The sequence below is a fragment of the Aotus nancymaae genome, unplaced genomic scaffold, assembly GCF_030222135.1.
Source record: "Aotus nancymaae isolate 86718 unplaced genomic scaffold, 86718_ANA_hifiasm-v0.15.2.pri h1tg000030l, whole genome shotgun sequence".
In the NCBI taxonomy this organism is placed as follows: domain Eukaryota; kingdom Metazoa; phylum Chordata; class Mammalia; order Primates; family Aotidae; genus Aotus; species Aotus nancymaae.
In genome coordinates, this window is record NW_026988443.1 from 39,039,360 (window position 1) to 39,062,177 (window position 22,818).

Consider the following 22,818-nt stretch of genomic DNA (forward strand, 5'->3'; position numbering starts at 1 on the left):
GACGCGCCCGGCGCTGATGTTGCCTGTATGACGCCAGCCCGCCGGCCTCATCCGTGTCAGGCGCTGGAGGAGCGTTAGCAGAGATTGGCACCAACGGCAGGTGACCTGGGGTCTTGTTCACTGTCACAAACCTCACTATAGGAAAAGGTCAAGCGCCAAGAAATCAGGGAATTCAAACAAAAGAGCATGGTTAGAAATGAAAAAAAAAACCTCCTAAGAGGTAAGGCGCTGTGACTGTTAATTCCTGGCCCTGGACGTTTCCTGGAAGCCCAGTGTCAATGAGACTGCTGGAGAGACAACCACCCTTTCCCGCACAGACAACTCGGTAAACAAAGTCACTGCAACGGCAAATTATCTCCCAAGGGATTCAGCCAGTGAGGGAAGGGCCATGCTACTAAGGTGGGGCATGAGCCACGGTCCCCATCAAGACCTGACAATTCAAACCCTCAAAGGATAACAGGGTACGGTCAGGATCTCTCTTTTCTTTTTACTGAGATGAGATCCACCTAACATAAAATTAGCCATTCTAAAGTGTACAGTGGCATTCAGTACACTCACAATGTTGTGCGACCGTCACAGTTCCAAAACATTTTCATCACCCTCACAAAAAATCCTCTGCCTGTGAGCAATCTCCTCTCATTCCTCCCTCCCACATCCCCTGGCAATCACCCCTCTATTTTCTGTCCCTATGAATTTCTGTATTCTGGACAATTCACATAAATGGAATTATATGGCTGGGTGCGGTGGCTCACACCTACAATCCCAGCACTTTGGGAGGTGCGGTGGCTCACACCTATAATCCCAGCACTTTGGGAGGCGCAGTGGCTCACACCTACAATCCCAGCACTTTGGGAGGCGCGGTGGCTCACACCCACATTCCCAGCACTTTGGGAGGCGCGGTGGCTCACACCTACAATCCCAGCACTTTGTGAGGCGTGATGGCTCACACCCACAATCCCAGCACTTTGGGAGGCGCGGTGGCTCACACCCACATTCCCAGCACTTTGGGAGGCGCGGTGGCTCACACCTACAATCCCAGCACTTTGGGAGGCGCAGTGGTTCACACCTACAATCCCAGCACTTCGGGAGGTGTGGTGGCTCACCCCTACAATGCCAGCACTTTGGGAGGCCAAGGCAGGAGAATCAGTTGAGCCCAGGAGTGTGCAACCAGCCTGATCAACACAACAAGCCCTCATCTCTACTAAATATTTATTTAAAATGAGCTGGGCACAGTGGCATATGCTTGCAGTCCTAGCTGTCCCCAAGGCTGAGGTGGGAGGATGGCTTGAGCACAGGCGGTCAAGGCTACAGTGAGCTGTGATCATGCCACTGCATTCCAGCCTGCGTAAAAGAGCAAGACCCCATCTCTAAAATAATAACAATAAATGGCATTATACGATACGTAGGCTTTTGAGACTCTCTTCATTTGGCATCACGTTTTTGAGGCTCACCTATGTTGTAGCATGGGTCAGCATTCCACTCCTTTTTACGGCTGATTAGTATTTCGTTTTATGGACAGACCACATTTTGCTTATCCATCATGAGCTGATGGACACTTCTGGCCACTATCAACAGTGCTGCAATGAACATCTGTGTACCTGAGTCCCTCTGTTCCCATTTCCAGCACAGACATCTAGGAGTGGACATGCTGGGTCACACGGTCATTCTGTGTTTAACATTCTGAGGGGTGCCATGGCGCTCCCCACTTCATACTCACATCAGCAAGGCATGAGATTCTCATCTCCCCACACCACCACTAAAGCGTGTTATTGCCCTGCCTTATGCCAGCCATCCTCGCAGGGCACGGGCCTTTGACAGGCTTCACTGCAAATGTGCCCCCTGCATGGGAAGTCTCCAGCGGGGGGCTCCTTGGAAGGGGACCGGGGTGCACTTTGCAGAGACAGGCTGGAAACCCGACCCAGCTTGGGGCTCTCCCCCACGCCCCATCTGATCTCACTGCTTCCACTCCTCAAGTTTCACAGAAGCAGGAGAGCCAAGAAGGAAAACCTCCAGCCCAGACTCAATCTCCACTCAGTGGTGCGTCCCCAGCTCTGAAACAGAGGGGCTGCGCCGGCTGAGTCAGAGCCCGGCAGGGACACAGCCCAGGCAGCCACAACAAAGCAGACCCAGCCTCTGCATCAACTCTAAGAGGCTGCAAGGTGGGCCACACCACCTGTGCCCAAGTCTCAGGAAACGACCTTATCATGCAGGGCTGCATTAGGACACCATCGTAAGGTGATTTCTGAACATTCGCTGGTTCCGGAGGGGAGAGTGCAAAGCAGAGGGGGACAGGACCCTCACAGGACTGACTCTGTAATAATATCCACCCCTCACACGCCCCTGCTGGAGGCTCTGTGAAAAGTCCATAGGCTCAGGAGAAATTACAATGCAAAATGTCAACACCCACTGGGTGAAGAACAGCAGGAACACGCAGTGGTCAGAGCTGCACTTTCAGCTCCAGCTCCCAGACGGATGGAAGAAAGGTGCAGGGCTGGGCAGGCGCCAACAGACGGGACAGGAGCCCAGAAACGCTCCAAAGCAGCACACAGCCCACGGCAGGCCCAGGAGGTGGCAGGAAAGGCATGGATGCAGAGCTAGGCTCGCAACACATTTTACAAGCAAGAGAGAGGAGGGTGTGGGGGAGCCTCCGGTAGAAACCCCAGGGCTGGTGCCAATGAGGTAGGAAGATAGGCAGCCCCTAAGAACACAGCGCTATCCACAGCATTGCCATTCCCAGTGCCTACAGGGTGCTGGTGAAGGGACACATGTCAGAACAGCTCAAGGACAGCCTGTCTCCTTTGAGAGACCCCTGACAGACAAGACGAAGAAACGGCAATGGTGCTAAGTGTCCCACAGTCCATCCATCCTCGCCCCAGTCTCTTTCATCAGGCCGGACATCTAATTAATTTTGAGGAGGACATGAAGGCCTTTGACGCATTCTTCTCTCTCTCCAAACCCAAATTCCTGAACTCTCAGTCCCTGGCAAGCTTTCTCGGTGTCATGGGACTTTAAGCTGCACGTCACACAACCCTGCACTGGCCTCGAGACTACTGCGGGTCTCCTCGTATCAAGTTCTCCCAAAGCACAAAGCACGCTGGTGCTGAGAGTGCACATCAAGGTTGCCTGTGCCAGTGGAGCTCAACTGGGGACAGGTTCGTCCTCCAGGGGACATTTGGCAAGGACTGGAAAAGTGTGGTTGTCACAACTAGGGGACGGGAGTGCCACTGCCATCTAGCAGGCAGAGGCCAGGGATGCTGCTAAAAATCCTACAGTGCACACCAAGGCCTCACCACAAGGAAGTGTCTGTCCCAGACATCAGTAGGGCTGAAGGTGAGAACACCTGGCTTCTGAAGAGGTGGGCAGGGAACAAAATGGAGGCCAGGTGCAATGGCTCAAGCTTATAATCCCAGAACTTCAAGCGGATCATTTAAGGCCAGGAGTTTGAGAACAGTCTGGGCAACATAGTGAGAACTCCTCTCTATCAAAAATACAAAACTCAGCCAGGTGTGGTGGCGTGTGCCTGCAGTCCCACCTATTTAGGAGGCTGGGGTGGGAAGATCGCTTGAACCTGGGAGGAGGAGGTGGCAGTGAGTCAAGATCACAACACTGCACTCCAGCCTGGGTGACAGAAGGAGACCCTGTCTCAAACAAAAAACAGAAGTTTCAGCAGCCCATAATAAGTGGCCAGGATTTTTTGTGTGGCCAGACTCTTTAGTGAGGCCCTTAGGCCCATCTGTGTACTTCTTTGTAAAATCTGGTTTTAGCAAAAAAAAAAAAAAAAAAAAAAAAAGAAAAAAAACCCACCCAATCTTGATACCTGATCACCATTACCTGTTCACTCCTTATCTAACCAGGATCAACACTTAGGCCAGGGGTATCCAATCTTTTGGCTTCCCGGGGCTACACTGAAAGAACTGTCTTGGGCCACACATAAAACCCACTAACGATAACTGAAAAGCTCGTGTGTGTGTGTGTGTGTGTGAATGACCAAAAAAAAAATCTCATAATGTTTTAAGAAAGTTGACGAATTTGTGTTGGGTGTCTTTCAAAGCCATCTTGGGCCACATGCAGCCCACGGATTGGACAAGCTCACCCTAGGTGATGTCTGATCACCCTGATCTGCCTTCAGTAAGAATCTCTTCGGTCAGCTTACCCAGAAGCCACCTTACCCCCTGATGTTTCCTTAGTCATTTTCCATCCACTGATCCCCACCCCGCTCCCTGGCTTCCCACTTGCCCATGCTATCCTCAGCATTGAGCCCAGTCTCTCTCCTTTACTACAAAATCCCATTGCTGTGGTCCCTATACCCATTGCAATGGTCTTGAATAATGTGCTTCTAATAAGCATCATTAAGTCATTTCTTTAACATAAGGTTAAGAAGATGAAATAAGGTAACCCAGGGCATCCAACCTGCTTACTGAACATCAGAGACAGAATAACGGACCCAAGACAACAGAGTGGCTCCCTGAGTTCTTGTCTGGGAACAGGAGAAACGGGTCTGCTTGGAAGGAACGAAGTTTGCTCCACTTCAGTGCTGGAAAGGTAGACAGGGGCCGACTGTGCAGGACGGGGCCCACGGCTCCCACTGGTATGCCTCAGTCACCTCCTACTCAGAGCTTCTCCGACAGGCAGTAACACGGGTGCTTCCCGCCCTGCAGAAGCCCCAACTCTCTATTCCGAGGGCCCCACATCCCTAGAGCCACGCAAGCGGCCCTCGGTATACCCACAAGCTGGGGAGATCCAGCTGCCTCATGTGGACAGGCTTCAAGTCCTGTCTGTCTCTCAGAGCCCAGAGGCCCTTGTGCGAACGCGCAGCTTGAGCCTGAGAAGGAATTCCTGCGGGCCAGAAGGTAACCAGTCCTGCGCTGGCCACCTACATGGCCTGGGAACAGTTATCAGCTAGTCGTCCTGGAAAAGTCCAGCAGGGTGTGGTCAGAATAAGAAGGAAGACCCACTCCACGCACACTTCAGTGTCTACCCTGGACTGGCCTCCTCTGCAGAGGCACCACTCCCCTTCCGCGTCTACACTGGCTCAACACGGCTGGCCTTGACCCTGGGGGAGGCACCTCCCCACCCTCTTTACCTTGACCACATGAATAGCGGGAGGTGCAGAGTGATTCTCATTCCACCAGAAGAGCTTCCCTCCATCCCTCCCAGCTGTCCCCACCCCTCATCTCCCTGCAGCCTTCACCTCTTCCCTCCCCGACCTCTGACCTCTCTCCTCTCCCTCCCCGACCTCTGACCTCTCTCCTCTCCTTCCCACGACCGGAGGGCCTGGAGAGGTGTGGGCGGCCAGGGAGGGGCAGGGCCCAGGCCTACTCTGGGCCCGTCTGCTCCAGTCTCCACCTCAGCTGGGCCCACGCCGCCGGGTCTGCTCACCGAGGCCCCCAGCCTAAGTACCTACCCCGCCGGGCTTCCTGGCGCGGTTCGGTTCGGTCCGCTCCGATCCAGCAGCCCACAGGTTTCCCTCAGGAGCCGCCCCTTCCCCGTTGCCAGACAACACTGCTGACGGGCAGTTATTTGCCCCAATCGTGGAAGCGAAAGCGGAAGCCGGGGGCGGAGCCAGTGGTGACGCACCTCGCAGGAAATAGGCCGAACCCGGTGGGGCGTGGTAGGGGGCGGGGCTTCGGTCTGCCGGAGGAGCGGCAGCAGTGTCAAGAATCTCGCTGGGTTGCTTGCGTTCGGAGACGTCACCAGGAGAAGGTGGCCAATGACTCAGGCCAGGCATCGCCTAGGGCCAGCAGCCATACCTGGGGAGAAGGGGTGTCTGGGCTGGGCGCTGGAGCGGAGTAACTAGGGTGTGGGAGATCCTGGGGGAGACGCTGAGCTTGGGGTGAAGACACCGGGGAGGAGAGTGGCCCACGTGGAGCGGAGAGGAGGCCGGACCCGCCCTGCAGAGGCCTCTGCAGTGCAGCCTCGTGGGCCCGGGCAACTCTCCCCTGACTCCTCAGCGTGCTGGTCCTGGCCTGGAGCCTCGGACCGCCTCCCCTCGGGCCTCACGCCGCCAGCTGCCCCTGGCTCGCCCTTCCCTGGCTCCAGGTGCTTCCCGGCAGCCATCAGGCTCCAGCTCTACAGCCTGGCTAAATAGACTCCCTCCACCCCACGTGCTCCGCTTGAGCCGGTCCCCCTTCACTCCAAGACGTCTGAACCTGTCACCCCACTTCTTCAGCTTGTTCCTTCTCAAAGCCACCAAAACCTGGTCCCAGTGGGCCAGTCACTACATCCAAGGGGCGCTTTGGGTCCTCGCAGGCAGCGTTTGGTGCTTGGTGATCGCGATCTCATCAGAGCTCTCTCCTGGGCACCCTGGCGCCCATTCCTTGCCCTGGTTCTCTCGCTGTCCCTGGGCCCTTCCAGCTTGTGCTCTGGAGTTTTTCCGCCTCTCCCTACTCTCTCCACTCTACGCGTCCTCCCTGGGGGCCACCTTTCTGCAGATTCAGCTCCCGCATGTCCACGGTACCGCATATCCCCTGCACCGCCTACTGGTTTTCCAGCCTGGAAACCGTGACCCCGCCCACCAGCGTCCACTCACTTATCAGGCATCTGCACAAGGCTGGTTTGCTAGCACCTCAAAGTCAGCCTCTTTCCTCCCAAACTGAGTTCACCTCCTTCCTCGGCGCATCATCGCCCCTTCCACAGCCTGAGTCAGAGACCGGAGTCAGAGTGGACACGGCCTCCACGCTCTCCCCCAACTTTTGAGTGCTCACATCTAACCTCCAGGATGTGCCCTCCGTCTGTGCACTCCCCTCCGTGTCCCCAGGGCCTCTGGTCCAGGCTGGAGGGCAGTAATAGCCTCCTTCCTTCCTGCAGCTCATACCCCACACTGGGACTATAAAAATCCGCCTGGTGAGGCAGGCAGATTGCTTGAGCTCAGGAGGTGGAGACAAGCCTGGGCAACATGGCAAAACCCCGTCCCTACAAAAAATTAGCTGGGGGTGGGGTGGGGTGCACACCTGTAGTCCCAGCTACTCAAGAGACTGAGGTAGGAAGATCATCTCACCCCGGAAGGTTGAGGCTGCAGTGAGCTGTGACTGCGCCACTGCACTTCAGCCTGGGTGACAGAGCGAGACCCTTTCTCAAAACAGCAACAACAAAAATCCACCTGACCACTCATCAAGCTGGAATAACAGGCTCAGATAAAACCACTTGCAAATTTAACAAGGAACCTGTTTCTCAAGGACACACTGCGGCAGCTATCACATGTCACAATGACCCCGTCCTTGAGGGACGACAGCTTTTCTAGTCACAGAGAACTTTGCTCTCTCAAATCACTCATTTGCAGTAACTTTGCTCTCTGAAATCTATCAGTAAGAAGGAAAAACCTGCTAGTCCCTGTAGGGTACAAGTCACTTTGATACCGAAGCAGCTTGGGTTTCCAGCCTGGAGGAAGAGCCCCACATAGTCCACTTCCGGCGCAGTATTCCACAACTATCACGACTTGGGGGCTCCCAGAAAAAACAGGAGCCCCTTTGCAGTCCAGCCCTGCTGCCGGCTGGCCCCCTCGCACATAGCCTTGCTCTGAGCCTCTCAGAAGGCTGCCTTGTCTATGCCTATAATCTCTGCACCTTGGGAGGCTGAGTGGGGGTGGATCACCTGAGGCTGGAGTTCGAGATCAACCTGGTAGAACCAGGTGAAACCCAGTTCCTACTTAAAATACAAAAAGCTGGGCGTGGTGCTGGGCGCCTGCGATCCCAGCTACTCAGGAGAATCGCTCGAACCTGGAGGTGGAGGTTGCAGTGAGCTGAGATCTCACTATTGCACTCCAGCATGGGCAGCAGAACGAGACTCAAATAAAAAAGGCTGCCTTATCTAAACCTTATCTGTGCTTCACCCTTCCACAAGATCCTAGGAACATTCTCGTTACCTGTGTCCCATGAGGTATTTCCTGGGGCCACAGATGAACAAACTTGCAGGGTCCAGCCCTACAGGGTCCCGTGAGCGCCTCTCTGCTGGTGTGCAGACAAGAAACTGTGGAAATAAGACACAAGGTACTGAGAAAGAGAAAGGAGTTTGGGCTCAGGGGTCCGCCGCCAACAAAACTGCGGAGTCCGGCGGTGGCCCCGAGTGCCCGGACGCTCTGACTTTTACTGAGTACAAAGCAGGGGCAGGGAAGGTCGCGTGAGGGAATGGTGGTCGGTGAGAGGGTCAGTAAATCATGTGACTTGAAGACACGGGGCCTGGGACTTCCAAGTAGCCGAGGCCAGGAGAAAACCTAATGCGTCAGCGCTCTTCGCGTATTTGTCAGAAATATCAAGGGCATTAAGATTATGTTACTGTTACTAATTCTTACCTGCTAAGAAACAGAGAAACCAGGTGCAGAAGCGGAGCGCGAGAGTGGACGTGGAGCGTGATCCCTGAAGCGCAGCGTCGCACAGACACAGTGCAGCCCCGGACGTCTGCGGGCCTCCCTGACAGCTGCCAGGCACACCGCAAGAGCTTGGAGGAGCGGAGTTTTCTCCTAACTCCCCCAGGAAGGAGATGTCTCAGCCATTCTGGACGTCTCCTTCCCGAGCTGGCTAAACAGCGGGCCTTTCCCAGCGCTGGCACTGCCGCACAGCCGAGGCGCCCCCCAGCAGCACTTACGCGGGCATGACAGAGGCTTAGAGCATCTTGCCTTCGGGTCACTTTGTTCACAATGTCACCTCAGTTCCATGCTTCATGTCCCAATAGTCATTAGTAAAATTAAAGGTTATATTGAGTATATATCTTTATAAGTGAGTAACTGTAAGATTATATATGATTATATAAAGGAGTAACTATGTACTTACATTTCTAATTCTTTTCTAAATCACTATTTATACGGGAACAGGCTGAGGCTTCAGACCCCTGCCATGGCATTTGCGGGGTTTCCCCCACACACAAACCTGACTTAGTCAGGCTACCTGCTCCATCCGAGTGGTGTCAGGCTGGTTACACTGGCACAATGGCAAGACCCCCGGGCAGCATTTGTCCCTACGGTTTGCAGATACCTACTGCACACCCACTATGTGCCAGGCAGCGGTGACCCAGCCATGAGCAGGAGCCCCCGCCTTCCGCATGCTCCACCTCTAGCACTCACTCCCCACTTGCCAAAGAGGTGGGCATGACAGGTACATTGAGGGGAGAAAGATGGGTAGGGAGGGGTGGCTGCGGATGAGACAAGGAGAAAAACGAGGACGGGGCAGGGTTGCAGGTAAGGCTACCAGCAAAGCAAGAGGTGGGCTTTCAAGGTAGAAACCGGAACCTCTAGGCTTGAAAAGAACTCAGGGGCCTCCAAACCTTTTCCTTTCTTGCATCGAGTCTGCTGCCTTTCCAAGCCTTTTCCTATCAGAAGCCAGCACCAGCTCCCTAAAACCCCTGGAAGGGAGGCAATGCTCCCATCATGAAAACACTGGGGTTCAGAGACGTGACTTTTCCAGGGACACACAGCTAGAGTGCAGGGCTCTTCCCAGTGCGGCACGCTCCCTGCCGTGGAAGTAACCTGTTCTGATCATTCTGCAGCCCTTTCTGTGGAGTAGGAGGATGCAGCCTCTGGTTCTCAAAGACCCCACGGGGTCAGCCCACAGTGGGCACTGTACTTGCAGGGGAAACCCAACAGGCCTCAGGGAAGAACTCATTTCAGAGAGAGTCTCGGGTGATCAGAGTGCGGGCCATCCTGCAGCCCAGAGGTGCCAGTTGACAAGAACTCCATGAAGCCACCATTCTGTAAGGTGACGGCGGCACAGGGCTCCAGAGCTGGTGTGAGAAGTGGTGGGGAAGAGTCTTTACCCTCTGTCTCCTCCCTCTCCCTCCAACAGGTGGCCCGCCTGGACGAACCTGAGGACTCCCACCTCCACTGCTGCCTGCTTCTCTCCAACTCGGTCACTAGAGTCACCGAAAACCACATCATCTCACTTCTGCAAGCCCTTCAAAGGCTTCTTGCCACGGTTCACAAGGCCTTGCCTAATTTCTAATCTTACCTGCCGCCCGATTTCTAATCTCACTTGGGCTGCTCTCTTTTGCCCTTCTGCCAGCACTTGGAGCAAGGCAGGCCCTTCCTCGCTCACTCCTCCCCAGGAGGGGCACCCCCAGCTTGTGGCCTGGCTCCACCCTCTCACCCTCCAGGTCGGGCCTGGCCCCGCCCACCTGCTTCCCGCTCCCGTCTCCCTGATCGGCTTTCAGGCCCTGGCTGCTCTTCACCATCGTTTTCTTGTGCTGTTTCTTTCCTCCTCTCCCCGCACAGCCCCGGAACGCAGACTCTTAATAAACACACCCACCAGGATTGCCTTAACACAGAGCCAAGTGCCTGGCACCTGGTGGATGCCAATAAATAACTGTGGCAAGAAGGAAAGGATAGGGTGGCACTTGTGACTTCATTCCACTCCAGCAGGTCTCATGATACAGTGGCAGTGCCTGCACCTGCCAAGCAGAGCTCTGCAGGGAGCATGGCCATGCTCGGCCGGTGCATTCCAGCCAGCGATGGGAAGGCTGGTGTCTCAGCCTGCTATCCTGATTTGGGAACACAGGATGACAGCACCTGTCGTGTGCCCACCCAGCTGTGCTAGCCTTTGGGGGGCTCCCCGGTTCCAACATCAGCTGATTAGGGCTGGCTGGGCTGCCTGTCCAGACATCCTCAGATCCTGCCAACCAGACATCTTTTTTTGGTAGGGGGGCAGGCACAGAGTTTCATTCTGTCACCAAGGTTGGAGTGCAGTGGTGCAATCCCGACTCACTGTGACCTACGCCTCCCAGGTTCAAGCGATTCTCCTGCCACAGCCTCCCAAGTTGCTGGGACTACAGGCATGCACCACCACATCCAGTTAATTTTGTATTTTTAGTAGAAACGGGGCTTCACCATATTGGCCAGGCTGGTCTCCAACTCCTGACCTCAGGTGATCTGCCCGCCTCGGCCTCCCAAAGTGCTGGGATTACAGGCGTGAGCCACCTCGCACGGCCAGATCTCGCTTATTTTTTAAGCTGGAACAAAAGCAGAAGGCTTTCTGCCTGAGGGCAGCAGACCTGGCTGTTGATAGAGCACAAGCCATGGCCCCTTGGAGCAGCATGAGCTCCAAGGCCGACATCCCAGGAGAAGCAGCTCCATAGACGAACGCATCTAGAGCCAGGGTGCCCCCAGCCTGGGGCGCCGATGACACAAGTGAGTAGCCCCAGCTCTTCACCTCGGCTTCTTGGAGTCAGGTGCCTGTACCTGCAGCCGAGGCTCCTGATGGCCGAAGACACACGGGCCTTTAGACATGAACGACTGGGCCCTGTCTCCAGCCTTCACACCCCTGTGCTTCCTGCACACGCCAACCAAGTGTGTCTTTTTCAGTGCTTTTTAGACAGAGCAGCAATTTTTTGTGGGCTGAGGCATACCAAGCGTGGACAGCAATGGTGGCCTCTCAGATGCAGGCACTGGGGGTCTGCAGGAGCAAACAGGAACCGATGTGCCAGCCTGGGCAACACAGTGAGACCCCATCACCACAAAAAATCAAAAACTTGGCTGGGCATGGTATGGCACACCTGCAGTCCCAGCTACTCAGGGGGCTAAGGCAGGAGGATCACTTGAGCCCGGCAGAGTCAAGGCTGCAATGAGCCGTGATTGCACACCACTTTACTCCAGCTTGGGCAGGAGAGTGAGACCTTGTCACCAAAAAATCCCCCCAAAAACCAAAGAAAACCGAACCAGCAGTTTGCGAGATACTGAAGTGGCGCCACCTCGTGGCCATACCCTGCAGAAACAGCCTACGCTGTAATCTGCCCACCCGCCTGCTTGGAAAGTTACTCCGTTTTTGTTGATAGAGTTTCGCTCTTGCTGCCCAGGCTGGAGTGCAATGGCGCAATCTTGGCTCACTGCAACCTCCACCTTCCGGATTCAAGCGGTTCTCCTGCCTCAGCCTCCCAAGTAGCTGGGATTACAGGCATTAGTCACCACACCCGGCTAATATTTGTATTTTCAGTAGAGACAGGGTTTCTCCATGTTGGCTAGGATGGTCTCAATCTCCTGACCTCATGATCCACCTGCCTCAGCCTCCCGAAGTGCTTGGATTATAGGCGTGAGCCACCACGCCTGGCTATTCTCAATTTTATTTTAATAAGATATTTATATTACTTGACATTTTGCATATAAAGTGAGACTGTCTCTTTAAAAAATATACATCATGCAATTTCAACCAGGTGCTGCTCCCTGGGACGTCCAAGTGCTGCCCAGCTGTCCCCTGGGCACCAGCTCCTGTTTTTTATGCTGACTTTGGGCACTGAACCCTTCTTGGCTCCCAGGGATCCAGACAAGGCTGGTCCTGCCATCCATGGTGGTGCCTCTGCTAGTGACACCCCTGCCCAATTTTCCAAGTCCTATTTTGATGCCTCCATAGAAGGGCTGAACCACCACCAGGCCCCCATTGAGGCTGAGTATCCACTCTCTCTTCCCCACGTGCTCCATGCCCCTGACTCCCCATCTCTGGACACATCCAGGGAACCCCAAAGTTTGGGTTGCATGGACTACCTTTTGGGCAAGGCTGTTAGGAGGCCACCACCAAGAAGCAAACACAGGAGCAGCTGTGTCCCCAGGAGCGCCCCCAGCAGTCTCCAGCAGCACTCAGTGAGGGGAACGATGATCTGTCTGTGCCGTGAGCATAGAGCCAGGTGTCGCGATGGCTTGTGCAGCAGCAGAAGTCAAGTTCGTTTTATTGAACTTGTACTCATTTTCAGTTTGAATGGCCGCGTGTGGCGGGCAGTTATTATATTGCACAGAGCTTGCTGGACCACACGCAACACTTCAAAATCACAAATCAAAAATAAGTGTACGGTTCACCCACTGGGATGGATAACATGTTTGTTTCATTTTTGAGACAGGGTCTTGTTCTATTGCCCAGTTAGGAGTGCAGTGGTGCAATCACAGCTCACTGCAGCCTCAACCTCCCAGGCTCAAGCCATCCTCCCACCTCAGCCTCCTAAGTAGTTTGGACCAGCATACCCCACCACACCAGGCTATTTTTATTTTTTGTAGAGACGGGGCCTCACGATGTTGCCCAGGCTGGTCTCGAACCCCTGGGCTCAAGTGATCCTCCCATCTTGACCTCCCAAAGTGCTGGGATTATAGGCATGAGTCACCATGCCCAGCCTAAGAGGGCTAAAATTTTTTAAATAACAAGTGTTGGAGAGGAGTTAGCTCTCTGCTTCTGCACTGCTGGTGAAATGGTGCCGCCAGGGGGGAAAACAGTCTTCAAAAAGTTCAAGAGAGTTAGCATAGAACCAGCAGCCCCACACCTAGATACACACAACCCAAAGCTGAAAGCCGTATTCAAACACGTGCTAGGACATGGATGATCAAACAGCACTGCTCACGACAGTCAAGCAATGGAAACAAACGTGAGATCCCATCTGAAGAACGGATGAACACGATATGGACCTCCACACGATGGAATATCATTTGGTGATTTAGAAAAAAGGAATGAACCACTGACACGTTACAATGTGGATAATCCTTGAAAATCTGATGTTACGTGAGAGCAGTCAGACACAAAACACCATGGATTGTAGCTGTGATGCAAAACATCCAGAAAAGACACATTTAGAGACAGAAAGTAGATTGTGGCTGCCCGGGCTGGAGCGCGAGGAACGCGGGGGGACGGCTGAGAATGGCTCTGGCATCTCTTGGGGGTAGAAGAGTATTTTGGAAATGGAAGAGGCCACAGCGGCAGCAATTATGAATGTATTACCCTAAACGTCGTGGAATCACACACTTAAAATGCGGAATTTTATGTGATGGGAATTACACTAAGATTTTTTTTTCTTTTGAGATGGAGTTTTGCCCTTGTCACCCAGGCTGGAGTGCAGTGGTATGATCTTGGCTCACTGCAGCCTCCGCCTCCTGGATTCAAGTGTTCTCCTGTCTCAGACTCCCAAGCAGCTGGGATCACCTGGCTAATTTTTGTATTTTTAGTAGAGGCGGGGTTTCACCATGTTGGCCAGGCTGGTCTTGAACTCCTGATCTCAGGTGATCCACCCGCCTCGGCCTCCCAAAGTGCTGGGATTACAGGCGTAAGCCACTGCACCCAGCCACTAAGATTTTTTTTTTTAAGGAAAGCACACAATCTTTTGAGCCCCTCACACAGATAGTGGTGTCAAAGGGTCAAGGCTGTGGAGACTTGCTGGAGGGCCGAGTTCCATTTCCCCTGAAAGGGGGTGCTGCATCTGCCTCTCAGGGCTGTGGCCCCCCACTCAGAGAGCTCCAGCCAATGGCCACATCACACGTGATGCAGCAGAGGGGCCAGGGCAGCAGAGCGAGGTCTGATCCCGGGAACTGACTGCCCTGCCACCCAGCAGCAGGCCAGAGGTGGGGCGTCCAGGACAGGTGGCCGCAGCAGTCTGTAGACACTGCAGAAGGGGACCCTCCGCAGAGCACCAGGAGCCCAGCAGTGAGAGGCTGCCCGGCCCACGGCCCAGGGTGAACCAGGAGGGTGAAAGGCCAGGGGCTGTTCAGCTGAAGGGCTGCAGCGGGCACGGCGTGGCAGCAGAATCTCAAAGGACATGCACAAGTGACCAGGAGCTCAAAGTTAGCTTCAAACATGGGCTCCCGAGCACCTGAAGCCACCTAACCCCCCTGGGACGCACGACAGCCCCCAAAGACATCCATGCCCTAATCCCCAGAACCTGCACATATGTCACCTGACACGGCAAGAGGGACTTTGCAGATGTGACTAAGTTAAGGACACTGAAACGGAGTGATTATCCCAGATTACCCAGGTGGGCCCCAGGCGACCGCAGCAATCCTAATGGGGAAAGACAGGAGGCTCAGGGTCAGAGGATACGTGATGGAAGTGGGGATGGAGGTGGGGGAGGGAGGCGCTGGGCAGTGCCATGCCACTGTCTCAAAGATGGAAGAGGGGAGTGAATGTCTTCTAGAACCTCCAGAGAGGACGCGACGCTGCTGACCCCTTGGTTTTAGACTTCTGACTGCACACTGTAAAGAGAACACACTGACGAGTCTTCAGCCACTGAGTTTTTGGGTCATCTGTTACAGCAGCAATGCGAAACCAGTATCTCACTCCACTGGGCAAGTGGAAATGTTCTGTGCCATATCCCTCCTTCCAAGTCGGCAGGGGGTCACAAATCAGGCTGTCAGACACCGCAAATAAAAATAGAGGATGGCGGCCGGGTACAGTAGCTTATGCCTATAATTCCAGTGCTTTGGGAGGCCAAGGCAAGAGGATCGCTTGAGTCCAGAAGTTCAAGACCAGCCTGGACAACAGATTGAGACCCTATATCTTAAACAAAAATTAGCTCGGCATGGTGGTGCGTGAATTTTAAATTCATGAATAGCCTGAGGTCCTAGTTAAGTGGGAGGCTGAGGTGGGAGGATCACCTGAGCCCAGGAGGTCAAGGCTGCAATGAGCTATGATTGTACACTGCACTCCAGCCTGGGCAACAGAGATCCTGCCTCAAGAAAAAAAAAAGTCCAGCTAAGTTTGCATTTCAAATAAATACATTTTTTTTAGTAGAAAAAGACCCCAATATTGCATGAGAAATAATTATACTAAAAAGTGTTTGTTGTTTATCTGCAATGTAAACTTAGCTGGGCATTCTGATGCTATCTGGCAATCCTCATCAGAAACAGCAGCTAGAGGGGAGCAGGGAAGAGAAAGACCACAGTCCCTGATGTCCCCAGCAGGCTCTTGAGGGCATGGGGGGAAAATGGTAAGTCCATGTCCACATTTTACCATCTGGAACCAAACATTTTAAATTCATGCATAGAGGCTGCTTCTGAGCTAAAGTGATAACCAGGAACTAATTTCCTAACAACAGATAGAAAAAAATTCACGGACAGGTCTGGGCTTTTCATAGCAGGGAAAGAAGGGACAAGGGGACCGCCCTGTTCCCCCATCCCCACGGAGCAGGTTTGAGGGGCAGCAGAAAACAAGGCTGACTGCATCGTGGCACCCTCCAGGCCGCCTGGGACCCGTTAGGTCGGGATCCGTCAACTTGGTCTCTCACCCCAGCTCAAGATGGAACAGCTGCTGGCTGTGACCGGGAGTCCGGTTCCCTCTATCGGACTGGGAGCCACTGTGGGGCAGGAAGCGGCCTTTTCCATTTCCCAAGACCAGAATGAATCGCAGGGGCTCAGCGCGTCCCTGATCCTCTGCAACTGTTCCTTCCTTTCCAGGGAGATGGGTCACGGCCAATGCTGCCCTGTGTCCACGAGGTGGCGCCCGCGATCACTGCAAAACGCATTGCTACAGTGATGGGTTTTTAAATAAGACATCTTAGGAAGGTTTTAGATATAAAGGACTGTTGATAGTATGCCACCGAGAGTTCCTGTGCAATCCGCACCCTGTTCCACCTAGCCTTAATATCTAACGTGACTCTGATCGATCTGTCACCATGAAGGAGCCAATTCATACATTAGTAACTCGTTTGCATTTTTTTTTGAGAGGGAGTCTCACTCTGTAGCCCAGGCTGGAGTACAGTGGTGCGATCTTGGCTCACTGCAACCTCCACCTCCCGGGTTCAAGCGATTCTCCTGCCTCAGCCTCCCAAGTAGCTGGGAGTACAGGCGCATGCCACCATGCCCAGCTAATTTTTGTATTTTTTAGTAGAAGCAAGGTTTCACCATGTTGGCCAGGCTGGTCTTGAACTCCTGACCTCGTGATTCTCCTGCCTCTGCCTCTCGAAGTGCTGGGATTACAGGTATGAGCCACTGTGCCTGGCCAAATTTATTTATTTATTTGAGACAGTCTCACTCTGTCACCCAGGCTGAAGTAGAGTGGCATGATCTTGGCTCAATGCAACCTCCGCCTCCTGGGCCCAAGCAATTCTTCCACCTCAGCCTTCTGAGTATCTGTAATTATAGGCATGCCCTACCATGCCTGGCTAATTTTTATATTTTTTGTACAGATGGGGTTTCACCATGTTGCCCAGGCTGGTCTCGAACTCCCGACCTCAAGTGATCTGCCCACCTCAGCTTCCCAAAGTGCTGGCATTACAGACGTGAGCCACTGAGCACCTGGCCTAGCATGTCGAATTTTAAAATCCCCATGGTTGGGGGGAAAAAAAAACCCTAATAATTGGAGTATCAGGCAAATTATCCTAACTCTGATTTACAACCCAGACCATTACAACTCTGACTGGACAAAGGACCGGACTTACATTCTTTTCCCATAAGTAATTACGAACCTTAAGCCAGTTTCGGCAGCTTACAGAGGCTACCCACAAACTGTGTGCCCTACCGTTCACCTTTTCACGCCAAGAGCCAAGTTCCAACTTTAATGCTAACTCTGCTCCAACGTGAACATGTGATGTATGTTACATGTACGTTTACCCACTGCCCATGCACTCTGCTCCCCTCATAAATATATACCACCTCCCCCAGACCTGCTCAATATGTATGACTATTGCGGGATAGAGGCCCTGAGGGGCTTAAAACCCAGCCTCTTCCTCCCCTCCTTGAACAAAGGGGACCTTTGGCACACACTGGAGACCGTGTCTTCCGGTTTGCAACTGATGCCCCGCAAAGCTCTCCTTCCTACCATTTAGCCACCCTTGTGGTCTTTCAGACGACGAGAAAAATCCAGGAAAGGGCAGCCAAGGAAAATCAGTGCAAAAGGCTGAGGGAGACTGTCACCCAGTCCTCTAAGCGCCACCAAGACGCAGAGCTCGAACGCAGGGACACCATGTCTATGTTGCCCGCACCTGGGCCCAGCCTGGCCCACAGTGGGGATGCAAGAAACAGCTGCTCAGCCAGGCACGGTGGCTCACACCTTGAATCCCAGCACTTTGGGAGGCCAGGATGAGAGGATCGCTTGAGCCCAGGATTTCAAGAACAGCCTGGGCGACACAGGCAGGTCCCCCATCTCTATAAAAAATAAAAAGTTAGCTGGGCGTGGTGGTGCACGTCTCTGGTCCCAGCTACTCGGGAGGCTGGGGCGGGAGGATCGCTTGAGCCCAGGATGCAGAGGCTGCAGCGAGTTGTGATCGTGTCACCACTCTTCAGCCTGGGTGACAGGGCCTGTCTCAAAAAGAAAAGAAAGAAAAAGAAATGGCCGCTGAATGAACAAACGGTCGGTTGGTTGCTCCTGCCTACCTCAGTTTCCCCAGGTAAAACAAATCCTGCCTCTCACCTACTTTAAAACGCTTCCATGATGCCCACTGCCCACCGCCCTGGGCCAACCTCTCACTCAGCCACCATCATCTGGGCCTGGCCCTCTCTGCCCCTTGCCCGTGTCTCAGCTCGGCGCCTTCACCCAGGCCTTTCCATGCTGCCTGGAACACACGGCCCTGCGTTCTTCCCTCCCTTGCCCTTCAGGACTCCCCAGGATCTTCCCGCCTACTCTTTACCGCACCTCAGACACGTGGCCCCCAACCGAGGCCTGGGATGAACATAACGGCAATGGAGAGAGGTGATGTTCTCTGGCCACAATACAGGCTTCAAGGACAGCTGGGGAAGGCAGTGGCGGGGAAGACCCCGTGGGTGAGCCATGAGGCTAAGGACGGGTCCTGGGGGAGGGTTATAGCCCCTCCAAAAGCCCCCGACTTAAATTCTGTGGCTGATCCCTGCAGCGGCTCGCTCGCCCCGCACAGGAACCCCGGGCTCACAGCTCCACAGTCACTCCATCTCGTGCACCCAGAGCCTACAGAGTCAGCTGCATCCCAGGCTCCTCACAATAGGTTGCTTTTGCAATAGGAGTCGCTGCGAGTTCAACCCACAGTTTCTCTCTGTGCGAAGGCTGTTTCTGCTTTTGTGGTATACAGGTCTTTTTCTTCTAAGACCATAAAAGGTCACAAAATCTCCTAGTTGCTGAAGTCCTCTGTGCCACACTCAGCTGGGGAGCCTTTGTGGCTTAGTGGAGCGAGGCTCCGGGGCCGCCTGCTTACCTGGGTCCCTGCCTCTGCAGGGATTGCCTTATATGGTGAATAGGCCCGGTGACAACGCGCAGCCGGGCTCCTCAGTGACGGAAGTCCTCAGTTTCGAAAGGCTTTGCAGGATCTTTGCAGAAGGTCTGGGCTCCAAGCAGGTGGGCAGCAAGCCACCTTTCTAGAAGGCACCAGGCATCGAGGGCAACCAGGGACTCAGTGCCCAGGCTAAACACAGAGAGGTCATTCTGCTTCCCGCCCAGCAGTTCAAAGAAGAAGAAGAGGTTCCCAGGAACGGACTGTTTGCGGGAGCCGAACAGAGAGGCAGCAGGGCTTTCTAACCTTAGGCAGAACCAGAGGAAGCTGCCATTTGGGGTTTCAGATATGATTAATACTAGGAGACATGGGCCAGGCTCACAGTCACCCACCCATGGGTGGTGCTAAGTGCGGAACACGCAGCATCCCACTCAACTCTGGCAGCCAGCACTCCGGGACAGGCACTGCCATTCCTCCCACTTAACAGATACGCAAACCGAGGCTCTGAGCAGGGCAGTAGCTTATCTACCAGACATCTAGTCCACGGGAGAGACGGTGCAGGCCTCCAGCAATCCCAGCTCAAGAACGCTATGCTTGGGGCAGGGAGTGAGGGACATGGCTGGCTGACACCGTGGCCTCAGGCCACACCCACTACTTGAATGTCTTGGGGCCAAACCTAGACGTGCTGTAAGGGTGAAAGATGTAGCAGTGTTCAAAGACTTGGTTAATTTTTTTTTTAATATTATTTATTTTTTGTTTTTTTTGGATGAAGTCTTGCTCTGTCACCCAAGCCAGAGTACAGTGGCATGATCTCGGCTCACTGCACCCTCTGCCTCCCGGGTTCAGGCGATTCTCCTGCCTCATCCTCCCAAGTAGCTGGGACTACAGGCATGCTGCAATAAGGGTTTGGCCAGGCTGGTTAAAATCTCAAATTTTAAACTATTTTATGGCCAGGTGCAGTGGCTCAAGCCTGTAATCCCAGCACTTTGGGAGGCCCAGGCAGGCAGATCACCCAAGGTCAGGAGTTTGAGACCAGCCCGGCCAGCATTGTGAAACCCTGTCTCTACTAAAAATACAAAAATGAGCTGAGAGTGGTGGTGAGCACCCGTGGTCCCAGATACTCTGGAGGCCAAGGTAGGAGAATTGCTTGAGCCCGAGAGGTTGAGGTGGCAGTGAGCCGAGATCACGCCACTGCACCCTAGCCTGGGCAACAGAATGAGACTCCATCTCAAAAAAAGTTAAAAATAAAAATAAACAAACTACTATTTAGAAACAAGTACGTGTTGACAGACAGTTGCAAACACAGTGCACGGAAGTCCAATATACCCTTCACCGAGTTTCTCAGTGGTCCCATCTCACCTAATCCAAACCGGGAAACGCATCGGTGCAACGTGTGTGCCCAATTCTGTCACTTCATCACGAGGGCAGTAGATTCCTGTGACCGCCATGACCAAACACAACAATTCCATCTATACCTAAGATACAGAAGGATTCCATCACCACGATGAGCTCCTCCTCCACGTTTCCCCAAAATAATTGTGAAATGAAATTCCATGTAGGAATTGTATTTTGGCTATATTAGATTCAAAATGTATTAATATTACTGTCACTATTTCTGTTTTGTTTTTTTTTTGAGACGGAGTTTCACTCTTTTTACCCAGGCTGGAGTGCAATGGCCCGATCTCGGCTCACCGCAACCTCCGCCCCCTGGGTTCAGGCAATTCTCCTGCCTCAGCCTCCTGAGTAGCTGGGATTACAGGCACACGCCACCACGCCCAGCTAATTTTTTGTATTTTTAGTAGAGACGGGGTTTCACCATGTTGACCAGGATGGTCTCGATCTCTTGACCTTGTGATCCACCCGTCTCGGCCTCCCAAAGTGCTGGGATTACAGGCGTGAGCCACCGCTCCCGGCCCATTTCTGTTTTTAAGACACGAGAACTAAAAGGCTTAGAACCACACGCAGGGCTTGCGTTCTACCTCCATCGTCTATATTTGGATGCTGGGCAGCACTGACTCTGAAGGTGGGACCGCAGCTCTGCTGCTTTGGATGGGTTAACTAACCTCTCTGAGCTACGCTCAACCAGACCTGCAAGAGTAACTGTTCCATACACTCGAGTGCCTATCATGTGCTGGGCATCATGTGAGAGCAGGGACACAGGAGGCGGCGAGAAAGACCGTATCCTCCAGAGAGAGAGGAGATGCCCCATAAAGGCTCACACGTGGGCTGGCAGTGAGAGGGCTCAGTGCACCTGCGCCGCCAGGCAGCGCGGAGACGCAGAATGAGTTAAATAACAACAGTCAGGGAGAGGACTTAGGAGCGTGGCACAGACTCACCCGCACGCGGTCAGGAAAATAAACACGTGCTATTAGCAAATCAACAGCAGAAACTAAGAATTTTTTTTTGAGATGGAGTCTTGCTCTGTTGCCCAGGCTGGAATGCAGTGGCATGATCTCGGCTCACTACAACTTCCACGTCCTCGGTTCAAGCCTCCTGCCTCAGCCTCCCAAGTACTGGGATTACAGGTGTACACCACCACACCCTGATAATTTTTGTATTTTTAGTAGAAACAGGGTTTCACCATGTTGACCAGGCTGGTCTTGAACTCCTGACCTCGGGTGATCTGCCTGCCTTGGCCTCCTGAAGCACTGGGATTACAGGTGTGAGCCACCGTGCCTGGCTAGAACGGTGCTTAGAAACCTAAATTATCCCTGTAGCCCCAGAGCAGGTAAACCATACTGGGGGATGCCAGAATCCCAGCCCTTCCTGGATGCTTCCCAGTACCCACTCAGAGGGCAAGGGGAAGAAGTGACTGAGGTTGAATAATAATAAAAATGTAGCAGCCCCTGTTCCCACTTAGAGAACTCCACAGAGGGCTGGGAACTGATACCAAGCCCCAAGCAGCCCACCCCAGGGCCCATCCCAGAGGTACTCAGCCCCAGGTGCTGGAGAGCTTTTCCAAAGAGATTATGAGAAATGTTGGCCTGGCATGATGTCTGCAATCCCAGCACTATGGGAGGCAAGACGGGTGGATCGCCTGAGGTTGGGAGCTTGAGACCAGCCTGACGAACGTGGAGAAACGCCATCTCTACTAAAAACACAAAATTAGCCCGGCAGGTGGTGCATGCCTGTCATCCCAGCTATTCGGGAGGCCAAGGCAGGAGAATCACTTGAACGTGGGAGGCGGAGGTTTCGCCACTGTACTCCAGTAGGCAACAAAAGAGAAACTCTGCCTAAAAAAAAAAAAAAGAAAAATGTCTAACATGCAGAAAAGCAGAATAAAAAACCAAGCCCTCTTACACCCACCACCCAGATCAGCCATTGTTAACATTTTCCCGGTTCCTATTGCTCATTGGAGTGTTCAGAGTGAGTCAGTCCTGACATTTGAGCTTTCAATATATTTGACGCATTTTTTTAAAAATGATGCCTTTGTACTAACCACAGGACTGTCACAGCATCTAACAAAACTAACAATCGTTTCATCACAGAACCTGATAGTCAATTGCTGGACTCTGGTGGGCAAGGCAGAGCCCCCGGCTCCAGCCCAGACCTCCTAAATCAGAATCCGCACCTTCACGAGGTCCGAGTCCTTCGTGTACTCACGACGGCTGAGGAGCGAACTCTTTGTTTTGGAGACAGGGTCTTGCGCTGTCACTGAGGCTACAGTGCAGTGGTGCAATCATAGTTCACTGCAGCCTCCACTTCCTGGGCTCACGTGATCCTCCTGCCTCAGCCTCTTGAGTGGTGGGGACTACAGGCATGTGCCACCGTGCCCGGCAAATTTTTTATTTTACGGGTCTTACCAAGTTGCCCAGGCTGGTCTAGAACTCCTGGACTGAAGTGATCCACCCACCTCAGCCTCCCAAAGTTCTGGGATTAGATTACAGGTGTGAGCTGCTGCGCCCGGCCTAGAAGCCAACCTTAGATTCACTCTCATTGGATTAAATTCTGTCCCTCCACAAAATTCATGTGTTGAAG

At 53.4% G+C, this 22,818-nt stretch overlaps 1 protein-coding gene across 11 annotated transcripts in view; it reads right to left on the reverse strand.

Annotated features, from left to right (window-relative positions):
- Positions 1-22,433, reverse strand: part of MEAK7 (MTOR associated protein, eak-7 homolog) — a 73,255-nt gene extending 50,822 nt beyond the window's left edge. For 10 of the 11 annotated variants that reach the window (XM_064383363.1, XM_064383359.1, XM_064383362.1 and 7 more), the window contains exon 1: positions 5,405-5,509. The gene's annotated coding sequence lies outside the window, so the exon portion shown is untranslated. Of the gene's footprint in view, positions 1-5,404; positions 5,510-22,411 lie in introns of those variants that run through there. The other variant, XM_012466127.2, reaches the window with a different exon arrangement.
- Positions 22,434-22,818: the final 385 nt, after the last annotated feature.